Source organism: Vicugna pacos, chromosome 11 (genome assembly GCF_048564905.1).
Source record: "Vicugna pacos chromosome 11, VicPac4, whole genome shotgun sequence".
NCBI lineage: Eukaryota > Metazoa > Chordata > Mammalia > Artiodactyla > Camelidae > Vicugna > Vicugna pacos.
Window position 1 is genome coordinate 23,698,460 of NC_132997.1, and position 12,566 is coordinate 23,711,025.

At 50.8% G+C, this 12,566-nt stretch overlaps 1 pseudogene; it reads right to left on the reverse strand.

The window, feature by feature from the left end:
- Nucleotides 1-12,566, reverse strand: part of LOC140699214 (zinc finger protein 532-like) — a 51,872-nt pseudogene that overhangs the window by 15,699 nt on the left and 23,607 nt on the right.

Here is a 12,566-nt window from a genome sequence, read left to right on the forward strand (position 1 = left end):
GATTTAGAAGAGATCTAATCACAGAATGCAACTTGAAGATTAATATAATTTATAATACAGCTCTTAATACAAACATGAAATACACAATACTGCATTTCCATAAAGTGTGGGTCAGGAGTAAAGCAGTCTAATATTTTTTGAGGCTTTCATTTATAACCTAGCAATTCCAGGATTTCTGTTATTCTGTCCACAGTCTTTAATTTTCTAATAAATAAAATTAAGCCACTAAATTTCAGTGAGGAAGTCACAAATAAACTATTAGAAAAGCCAGAGACTTTCAAATTATGAATGAAGATAGCAACTGATTAATTAATTTATAATTCGTTACACAAACATGAAACTATAAAGGATATTTCACTTACTGCGGCACTCTGAGGTTAACTACCAGCGGCCCAGGTAGTTCTTCTGAGTCTGGATGGTTCCAAAGTCTGGCATTATATAGAGCTTTTGTAGGAAACTAGAGAAATGAGAAAAAAGGCCAACCGTTTCCACCCTAGTGTGGTGCCTTATACAATTATCTTATTTTAAAAAAGAAAATCATAAAGAATAATTGAAATACAGAAACACACATCCTAGACAGAGGTCAGACAGTACCTGGCCCCGTAGCAGACATGGTGTCACTGGGCTTTTCTGCCACAAAATCAACATGAGCACTCGGGTAAAGGGTCCCAGGTCCCAGCCTGTCTCCTAATGGCTTTATGTTCTGAGAATGTAGAAATGGTACAAACAAAAGAGAGGGAAGGGGGAGGAGAGAACTGACATGTGATGCAACTAAAGTTTTAACTTTTCAGAAGTCACAGCTACATCTATATTATATTTATCTTAGGATACTGTAGCTTTTTTTTTTCTTTTTGAGGTATGGTTGGCACACACATTAGGTCAGTTTCAAATGAGTAACATAATCATTCCATACCTGTACATATTGTGAAACAGTCACCGCAAGTCAGTTGATGAGTCCAAGCTGTTACTGTTTGCTACTTAACAGGCCAATAAACCAAGAGAGGAGTTGCTGGGACAAGGAATAGTGACTTTATTCAGAAAGCCAGCAGATGGAGATAATAGCAGACTGGTGTCCCCAAAAACCTTCTTACCCGAGTTCAAATTCAGATTTCTTTCATACTAAAAGGGGAGAGGTTGTGGTTGGTTGGTGAAAACCTCCTGGAACCTGAATCCCTTCTTTGCTGCTGTTGATCTGGTCACAGTGTTCCTATAAATCTCCACAAGACCAATGTTCTTCTGTGTTTTGCAACTTTTTATTTCTATATGAATGGAAAGGTGTTCTTCTTTAAGGGTCAGAGCCTGGAGAATAGGCTCTCCTGTACATTTCAGGCTAGAGACAACATTCTTTTAGTGATTACTTTGTAGCAAAACCAATAGAATACAAAGCATAAAATACAAGAAACAGATCAACATGGAGTCAGGTCTGTTCTTCCCTATTTGAAGTCTAGATGAACTTCCATCACCATACACGCGTAAACAATTTTTTTTCTGGTGAGAATTCTGAAGGTCAACTCTCTTAGCAAGTTTCAAATATGCAATATAATATTATTAAGTATGGCCACCACGCTGCTTCTTACATCTCCATGCCTCATTTGTATTAAAACTGAAGTTAGTTCCTCTTCACCTTCACCCATTTCTCCGCACTCACCTCCTGCCTCTGGAACAACCAATCTGTTCTCTGTATCTATGAGCTTGGATCTCTTTCTTAATTCCACATATAAGTGAAATTCTCCAGTATTTGCCTTTCTCTGAGTTATTTCATTGAGCATAATGCTCTTGAGGTCCTTCCATATTATCACATGGCAAGATTTCTTTCTTTTATTTGGCTATTTCGTTGTACACCTATATCACCATTCTTTATCCACTCATCTGTCACTGAACACTTGGGTAGTTTCTACATCTTAAGCATTGTAAATAATGCTGCAGTGAACATTTGGGTGCATATATCTTTTCAAGCAAGTATTTTGCTTATATGCATGACCATGATATTGAGCAGTACACAAGCAACTGACACAATGTAGCTGACTGTACTTCAATTTTTTAAAAAAAGTTAGTGTTTTCCTTTTCTTTGGATACATACCAGAAGTGGGTAGCAGTGTTGTATGGTAGTACTGTTTTGAATTTGTTGAGAAAACTCCATTCTGTATCCATAGTGACTGCACCCATTTACATTCCCATCAATAGTGCACAAGGGTTCCCTATTCTCAATATCCTCTCCAATATTTGTAATGTCTTAGCCTTTTCTGTTGTTGTTGTTGATAATAGCCCTTGTATTCAGTGTGAGGTGGTATCTCATTGTGGTTTTCATTAGCACCTCCTTGATGATTAGTGACACTGAGCTTCTGTTCTTGTACCTATTGGCCACCTGTATATCTTTCTTAAAAAGTATTCATTTAGATCTTCTACCCATTTTATAATCATAGAGCTTTTTTACTTTTTGTTTCCTATTGATTTATATGACTTCTCACATGTTTTGGATATTATCCACATGTCAGTTATGATTTTCAAATACTTTCTCCCATTCAGAGGGAGCTTTTTTGTTGATGGTTTCCTTTGTTGTGCAGAAGCCTTTGAGGTTCACGTGGTCCCACTTGTTTATTTTTGCTTTTGTTTCCTTTGCTCTGGAGGCAGATCAAAAAAAAAAAATTATCACCAAGGCTGACATGAAGAAGCTGACTGCCTTTTTTATTTCTAGAGGCTTTATAGTTCCAGATCTGACATTCAAGGCTTTAATCCATTTTAAGTTAATTTTTGTGGATGGTGTGAGATGGTGGCTCAGTTTCCTTCTTTTGCTTCTGGCTGTCCAGCATTCCCACCAGCATTTACTGAAGAGATTATCCTTTCCCCATTGTATATTCTTAGACATTTGTTGTAAATTGACTTAAGTAACTGATGATAAATGCACAGATTTATTCCTGAGCTCTGTATTTGGTTCCATTTATCTGTAGGTTTGTCTAGGCCAATGCCATACTGTTTTGATCACTATAGCTTTGTAATATAGTTTGACATGAGGGAATGCGATGCCTCCAGCTTTGTTCTTTCTCAAAAAGATTGTTTTTGCTATTGGGTGTCTCGTGTTTCCATACAATTTTTAGGATTTTTTGTCCTATTTCAGTGAAGAATGCCATTGGATTATATGAAAGATTGCATTAAGTCTGTAGATTTTGGGTATATGGACATTTTAATATTAACTTTTTCAATCCACGTGGATGGAATATCTTTCCATTTATTCCTGTTGTCTTCAATTTCTCTCACTGAGGTCTTATACGGTATTATGGACATTGTACATCTGAACTTGGGTGTGCATCAGTTGAGGTGAAACAAATGACTAGCTGGATATTCTAATTCAATTATTCCCTGTGCCTTTGAGAACCAGATTTGCCAATGAGGAAGAAACAAGAAACAGATGTCACAGAAGAGATTAAGTAAAAATCTCACAGTTCTCAATTTGAATTGGATGTATCTGTATAAACAACAGAGAATTTTCTCAAATATGTAATATCTAGCACTTCCTAGGGAAAAGACCTAGAAATGATGATCAAGCCAGAAGCAGGGGGGATACCAGTGTCAAATATTTAGTATTCAATATTATTTCCCACTAAAAGAAACTAAGGTTTCTTGGAGAAATGACTGATTCTAGTCCTGGGCAGGAAACATTCAAGATGAGCTTGAAACATCTTGGCAAACCAGATGTCAAGGAAGCTTTCAGGCTACTTGGGTCACATCAAAAGGACTTAAGAGCTAACCTGAAGGGGTTCTAACTGGTGACAAGATGAGACAGTTTGAACATCAGCAAATACAATAACTGCAGTGTATTTATAATCCATCAAATAGGTTTTAATCCTTGACTTCATCTTGGTTTTCAAAATTCATCATCTATGCAGGATGACAAAGTAGTAATTCATTGTCTTAATAATGGATTAATAAATGAAAAGAAAGAAGCATCTAACCTGCCTTTCCTCTATGAACTGCTTCAATGGGTAGCTGTAGATGGAGGGAAGTGTCCCATTACAAAATTAAACCAGCTGATAAATGAAAAAGAAATGATGTAATTAGAATATCATCCTTCTTCACCCCCAAATGGACAAACCAATGTAAGCACTGAACATCATTGCTGCTAACACCTCAAAAATAGACAGGCAACTTGACTTTTTGTCATTTGATGAAACAGCACACCAATACCTAGGGTCTCATCAAACATCTTGATCTTTAGTCCGATCAAGCCTCTGAATACCCACCTCAAGACCCAGCTCAGGAGTCACTTCTTCCAGGATGCCTCCCATGATTGCTCCCAAACTAGATGAGGCACCCAATCTGCGCCCAGGGCCCCCGGGCTGGCTACGTTCTCCTGTGCCACAGATCATACTCTTAGCCAACTTGTCTGTCCCTGCCACACCTGGCAGGCAGGATGGGCAGCCTGCCAGAGCTCTCCCAGAGAGTGGCCTTGGCCCAGCTGGAAACTATCCCATCAGCCCTGCCAAGCCTCACGGCCCTAAGGAGGGTCCCATTTCTCCCTCCACCTCCACTGCCTGCTTTCTCCAGATGAAATTAATTTTAAAGTAATTAAGCCCAGCAAACCATAACCGACTGAGTAAGAACTGCTGGTGGCTGGCAGAGCTGTGAAGCATCACTTCTGCCTAAGCCTGAGTTTGGAGGGCAGTGGGGTAGGGGCCTGATCCCAGGTCCACACTCTTGGGGCCTAACCACCCTGTGGCAGAGATAAACCTCTCTGAGCATCCAGCCACCTACTGATCTTTAGATCTTCTACCCAGTATGTCAGGAGACTTCTCAACGAGATCAGGAAGAGCCCGAGAGAGCTCTGTCTCATGTGTGGAGGATTTCTATTCAGAGCAGGACAGAACCTGCCCAGGAGGATGTGGGAGCCCTTGTCAATAAGGCAGCTCACTCCTGCCCTCCTAATTCTGCCATGGTCAGTCCAGCCCCCCAGGGTCCACGGTAGCCTGGGGCAGAGTCCCCATCAGACAGAAGGAGGAGCAGAGCTGGCCTGGGGTATGGGGCAAAGCCAGGACTCTCGCTGCCTACCTGGGATTTCTCCCCCTCCCTTGGAACCTAGGTGAGCTCTCAGGGGTGACCACAAATGAGCCATCCCTAAGGCAGAAGACAGCCCTGCCCACAACAGGGTGTGGGGATAGGAAAGATCCTCCCAGGTGGGAACGGCTGAGTCTGGAGCCAAGGTTATGGGTTGTGGCTACATATAAAGTGGGGGCACGGTGTATAAGGCCAAGACCCACTGCCCCACTCCTCTCCTGGAAATAAGATGGTGACATCACACACACTGAGGGGAAGGACCACAGACACCCCAGGACCTGGAGGAGGCCACAGAGCAGTGTGCTCCACCTCCTGGCCATCAGGTCCTCCTCCCTTCAGGACTTCAGGGTGTGAAGAGAGGTCCCGGTCACATCACATTCCCAGGGACCCTCAGGACACCTGGGGGGAGGGGCTCAGACCCAGGATCCTCTCCCTTCTTTACCCCTCCCAGCCCTTGCCCCACCAGGCTGGTCCCCACCCTTCCCTCACTGCCCAGCTCAGCTCAATCTTTCCTGTGAGCCTGAAACACTCATATCTTTTACTCAAAGCCTCATGACCTTTGGGCCAGTGCAAGTGTCTCTCCCCACAAAAGCCTTCCCGCACTGCCCAGCCTCATCTGGTCTCCTCCCTGACCACATGGGCACAGAACAGAGCTCAAAGCCTGGCTCTTTCCTTTCTAATGCTGCCCGCCCCCAGAGAGCTTTCAAGTCCTCAAAGTCTGAGGTCTGGAATCCACTGTGCAGAAAGGTCTGGTCACCAGTGTGGCTGCACAGCCTCCAGTCCAACCCCGATCCCCAGGGCACCCAGTGGGCCGAGAAGCCCCATGCAGCACAGCTGCTCTCACCTCCAGGGGGCAGCAAAGAGAAGGCGGAGGGCAAGCTCATGTTGTGTGAACCCAGCCTCCTTTCTCTTCTTCAGATGACACCACCCACATCCATTCTGCCCCTTTCACTCTCAGCTCAGGGACTGGCATCCCACTCCCCTGGCACCAGGACTGGTCTGCGAGGAGACTGTCTCCACGCCGGGCCCATGAGCAGCAATCCTAGGACACTTGGGAGGCTCTTGTTAAACAGTCTCCCTCTTCCCGTGGGGCAGGACCAGGGGGCTGGGCTGATTAGACATGTGCCTGCAACAGCCTGGGGGCTCTGAATGGGTAAGGCTGCCTGGGAGGGAGGCCCACCCCCAGGTAGGCAGGGACAGGGTGTGGAAAAGGAGGCAATGTCCCAAGGATACCATTTGGGCCCCTGGATCCAGCCATGCCCTATCTGCTTAGGCCGGTACAGGTGTTCCTGACACCCACATGACTAATATAACTAACACAGAGAGTGACTTCAGACCCTCGGCAGGATTCCCTGACGTGAGGCTGGGGGGTGGTATTCTCAGGTGGTCCAACTTAGCAGTTTCACAAGCACACATGGGGCAACAGCTTCCTCTCAGACATGTGAAGCAGAAACTCCACATCACCCAGGGCACCGTAGCTCTGCCTCCTTGTCACGGAAGTTGGGTCCTGACAGGAAGGAGCTCTCCAAGCAGACGAGCCTTGGACCCACCCACCACCAGAGTCTCAGCCCATCTGCAGGTGTTATGCCTGGGAGCTCACTAGGGCACACAGACAACACTCCTGTGTGTTTGCAGGCCCACACGTGTACATGCCATAGGTACACTCACACGGCCACACAACAAACACTTGCTCTGCTCCTGCATTGCTGGGAGTTGTGAGAGGCAGAACAAATGGTGCCTGCACTCCCAGACCCCACAGGTGACCCCTATGACATGTGGGGAGATGGGCAGGATGGCGTGGCCACAGAGCGAAGGCCCCAGCCCCCTCAGGGACAGAGCAGCCAGGGAGGGCTTCCTAAAGAATGCCCCAGAGGCAAGGCTGGAGCAGAGCTGGCACACAGTCCCTGCCCGGCTGCACCCCGCCATCTAGAAGCTTCCCTGGAGCACTCACCAGCATTGCTCAGTGGGAGCTGATACTCGTAACAGACCCGCTGTCCTCCCTTTAATGAAGTTCCAGGAGCTAAGCAGCCTGACACAGCTGGACCCCCGATCTGTGCTCCCCAGGTGGCTCCTGATGAGGACTCCATCACTAACAACACAGAGCTTCAAAGCCCCTTTAGCCCTGGCTCACCAGGAGCGTTCTAATTCCTGCTTCCTCAGAGGCCAGCGCAGGAGGGTTGGTAGCCACTTCCTTGCAAATGGGCACCGCTCACCACCTGCGGCAGGGGTGTGGGGGTAAGGGGGTCGGCAGCTCGAGCAGCCAGGCTCACAGGCCCCACACCTCCAGTTGCTCCTCTCTCCCCCTCCCCCTTCCCTTCCCCAAGTCATCATCCCCATTTCACACATGTGGAGAATGAGGCCAGGGAGGGGGTCTCCCAAGCCCGCCAGAGGATTCCCAGGTGGGAGACAACAGAAACCCAGATGAAAATGAACATCGTTACAAAACAGAAAGAGACTCACAGACACAGAAAACAAACTTATGGTTACCAGGGGGAAAGCAGAGGGGAGGGATAAATTGGGTGTGGGATGAGCAGACACAAACTATACCTACAGACCAGACAGACAACAAGGTCCTGCTGTAGAGCACGGGGAGCTGTACTCACTAACTGGTAATAACCTATAACTAGAAAGAACACCTGTAGATGCATAACTGAATCACTATGCTGCACCAAATAAACCAACACAACACTGTAAACCAGCTATAATTCGATTAAAAACAGAAGACTAGAAACCCAGTTCCTTGCTCATACCCAACAACCAGACAGCAATCACATCACACAGCCTCCAAGGCCAGCACCCGGAGCCCAGGGTGAGCATCTGCTTCCCCTGGGTAACCTCCCTTCCCTCGCCAGCCACTACCAGCCCCACAGGCACATCTCAGAGGGGACGGACAGACCCGTGGCCCTGACCCCTGACAGAACAGCTCAGGAGGGGAAACACCTTCCAGAAATGAGTCCCCCAAAACTATTCCCCGCTCCAGATGGTGAGCATGGGAAACCCCTCGGTGTGACTGTAGCCTTTGTGCTGGGCCTCAGCATCCCCCGTGGAAGTGGCCCCTGCCTGGGAGAGGCTGTGCCATCAGCTCCTATCATTTCTTGCCAGGAGAGACCTTCAAATCCAGAAGCTGACCAGGAGGGAAAGGCCGGCATGAGGTGGCAGGGTTGGGCAGCTATAAATGCAACAAGCCCCACATGCCATGGGACCCCGAGTGGCTCTGAGCATGACCCCAAGCTTGAGGGGGTCTCAGAGAACAGAGGTCCCATGTGTCCATCTGCCCTGTTACCCATCCAGGGGCTTTTACTGATTAGTGCCAGGCACCAGCTAAGTTCTCCACTGTCCTTACCTCATTTGGTCCTGGAAACAACCTGTTAAGGGAGGGACCACTGTCCCCATCTTAGAGGCAGGAAAGCTGAGGTCAGCAAATTAAGTCCCCTATCAAGAGACATCAGGGATGCTGTGCATTCAGAGGGGCAAGGACAAAATGAACAATTCCAAAAGACAACCGAATGAGAAATATTCAGGCTGCAGGATGTGAAGCCTGAAAAAGTCTGAGGGCACAGTGGCTGTCTTTAAACGTCTAAAGGGCTGTGGGGTGGAGACAGCCTCAGGCCACTGTACCCCAGTGTAAGGGCCCTCGGAGCTGCAGGGATCTCACCCCACACATGTGGGCCCTGAGGCAGTGGGAGGCCAACCCCCTCAGTCAGAGCCTGGGAGGGAGGGAGGAAGAGGCCAGTGAGGGCAGGGGTCCTGCAACCACCCAGGACTGAGGGGGAGGAGCACATGATGTCTGCAGCCATGACAGGGAAGGCAGCCAGGACCCCTGGGGCAGAACCAAGTCAGGGCCCCTCAGCTCCTGTCACCGGCCTCCCAAGATGGGCACCACTGTGACAAGCCCCGGGAGCCCAGCCCAGTGCCGAGTTCCTGTCTCAGAGCTTCGGGCCCAGAACCCAGACAAGGGCCCAGAGTGTGGCCCCACCCTTCCTCCTAGGCCTCTGGATACTCAGACAAAAGGATGGAAAAACCCCCCAGCCCCAGGCCAGGAGCAGAGCTAAGGCAAGGCCTAATGCCTCTGCCTTTGCACCAAGCAGGAGGGCTGCGTACGGAAAAGAGAGCACGGAGACCACCTGCCAGGCCAGGCCCGGGCCAAGCCTGCAGGGGCTCAGGCCACGTCAGGGCTGGCACACGGACAGACTGAGCCAAGAGCTCTAGCCAAGGGGCTGGAGAGGATGGTGTCTAGCCAGTGGGGTCCATGTCTCTGCCCTGACCTGGGGGTTGGTAGAACCAGGCAGGGCCCAGAGACCAAGGGGTGTCATGTATTCTTGTCCAGGGAACAGGAGAACAGAGCAGATAGTAGCCAGGACATAAAGAGAAACAAGGCCCACTTAGGGTTCAATGTGTCACCGCCCAAACCCTTAACTACAGCACAGGGCTCAGCACACCGCTGCTGGGCTCCCCAAAGTTGGCTGCTTGCCAACAGCCTCCTTCCTGCTGTGTGTACATCATCTCTCAATATCCACCGCCACAACACTGAGGTAGCCCCACTTCACAGACACTGAAACTGGGGCTTGGACAGGGAAAGTGACCTTTTAAGATCACACAGCAGATCAGTCACAGAGCTGGGATTTGAAACTGGCTCTGCCTGACCCCTGCCCACCAAATAGAGCAAGTTATGGGCTCTACAGCCAGCTGTTCAGGGGCTGGGCCAGGCTGGCTGGGTTCTGTCTGCGATGCACACTCAGAAGTGTAAGGCTGCAGCAAGACTGCAGTTCCGCGCAGCGGCGGCCACGGGTTCCCAGAGCCCCGCCCTCACAGGTGGCTGCAGGCAGCAACCCTGTGAGTCACTTCATCAATATCAACCTGCTTCCCTGCTCTTCTTCCCACCCCCCACCTCCAAGCCTGGCCTGGCCCAACTCCATTCCTTTCCTGGTCCAACAGCGCCCACCTCTGGCCAGGCAGGGATGGCAAGAGCGCAGCTCCTCCAAAACCAGAGAAGGGCAGCCGAGAAAGGCAGGCCAAGGCACAGAGGGGCCGTGAAATGCTGTGCCTCCAGGCTTGTGCTCCTCAGAGGAGAGACTACGGGCTTGGGTGCCAGAGGCTCCTCCGTAGGCAGCGAAGAAGACACCAGCCCACCTAGGTCAGGGGGAGGGGCACCACCCCAGACACCCAGCGCACAGACACACCCACCCACAAACACAACAAAAAGAGGGCCCTGAGCTACACACGCCTATGCCACCAGCGCTGGGCACACAGACTGGCCCACAGAGCTGGAAACAAGCCTCACATGCCTGTGACATGGCCCGCAAGGAGCCGAGCCCACCTGCTCACAAGCTCTCCACTCCAGTCCTGCAGGGCAGAGCACTCCCAGTGCCATGGCTTTGGTGGGTCAGGAAGGGAGCCGCACCTTGTGTAGCACGGTGACTGCCCAGGGACACAGGGGTCCCTGCGCTGCCCAGATGGTAACAACCCCGCTGGTCTCCAGTGCTGTGCCGCCTGGCAGGCCCCACCCCTGTTAGCCCTGGGCACAGGGGCCGGCCACTCACCTTCCCACAGGGCCAGAAAAGGGTTGTTGACCTCGATGACCTTGACAGAGCAGGTGATCTTCTAGGTCTGCAGGATGTCATCACTGAGGCTCAGGTCTGGTGCAGCCAGCTGGAAATGCCCTGTCATCCTTGGGCACATTCTCCTGGAAGATGGCACCTTGAGGAGAGGAGGGGTTAACACCAGGCCTAGAGAGGGGCTCTCCTTCCCCACCTCACCCCCTACCCTTGGCCTTTAGGTGCTCGCAGGACTGAAGGTTGCCAGGTGGTGGGAGTTCTGGGCTGGAGTTCCAGCCCGATAGGAGAGATTAAGGCTCTCCTTGGTCCACCAGCACAGAAATACACCCGCCCCCATAGGCCAACACACTTGACATGAGTTACACATGCACATGGCACATGCGGCCACCAGGTCACACAAGTCTCTCAAAACCAAGCCACCTCATGTATGAGCCATGCCCCACAGAATGGAGTCAAGCTGGCATGACCTCAGGCAGCACCTAAAGGCCCTGACATGGTCATAGGAATATCATCCCAGGAGCCAGAATATTTCCCCGCAGGCCAATGGCCCCGGCCCCTATCCCCAAAATGGATCGATGACTTCCGTCTGCCCTGCTGGCCTAGAGCAGAGCAAGCAGGTCTGCAGGGGCTTTCCTGTGCCAGGGGCTTCTTTATGCAGGGCTTTTGGTGACTGATGACAGGCAGCTCAGTCCCAGCCTGGCTGCCTGGGCTCTGCCTCCTGCTCTCCATCCCTCCCTGCTTTTTCTTCTTCCAAGTACATTGGGGGTCTCTGGAAGGGGGGATTGGAGAAAGTTCCTAGACTCCTTGCCTCCTGACACAGGAAGGCTGAGGAGCCCAGAAGGGGCCATTCTTAAACCGTGAACAGCTCCTCCAGGGTGACCTCCAGCTGGACTTTGCATTCTTGCCTTGGCCAACTCTGTGCACTTGCACCTGAGAGCAGTCAGACTTGCCAGAGCCTGGCTCTGCAGCCTGGACAGCTCTGGAGTCCTCCCTCCTCTCCAGGCCCTGAGGGTCATCACAGTCCCAGGGCTGGGCCCTATGATCCCCGGGCTGGGGTTTGGGCAGGAGGAGGGAGGTCCCCTTCCACGCTATAGCCAGAGCTGCAACGCTGACCTCCAGACCCAAGCCCCACGGACATCACCACCCACCACTGGGAAGCTGGCTTGGTTCGGGTCTCTGCCTGGGGATTGCAGCGCACCAAGCCCAGGCCTAGTCCCTCACCACCCCTCATACCCCTGCCTGGCCTGGCCCATCATTCCTGCCTTCTGACACCTCCCAATCCCCATTTCTCTGGGCTCCTTGGTCTTTCCCAACTGCTATAAAGGCTACTGTCGAGGAGCTCCCCAAAAGCAACCTGTCAGTCCCCCAAACTTGCCCAACTTTCTGGGATTTCCCTATGCTGCTACCAAGTCCCACACACTCCCCATCCACAGGCCTCCTCCTCCTCTCCTCTGTCTCATCTTTCCTCTCCTGGTTCTCCCTCCATTGGTCGCATCCTGCTCATCTTGCACACACACACTCCCCCAACACACCACTGCCCAGGCTTCTCCCCTGGCTCTCATTCCCCAGGCCATCTGCCAGCCCCCAACACCTGGGCCTTGGGAAACTCTAGGGCTGTCCAGGATTGGGCTGCCATCGCCACAATCAGATACACACACACTCCCACACCCACAATGAGAGACACATAGACACACACACCAGGGAAACAGGCAGACACTGTGTTCACTCTAACAGGCTGACAGTCATGCACACACCAACACAAGCTAGGATGCTCTCTTACAGTGACATCAACATGGTGCCAGGCACATACACAGCCACACATGCTGACAACACCCACCCACCCACATTCACCCACAGTTCAGGTTGGGCCTCTTTGATCCTGCCCTGCCAACCTGGTGAGACCAGGGCCCTTTCTGCCCCGATTCCCGCTGCTCTCACCTGAGAGTAAAGGCTAGCGCTACC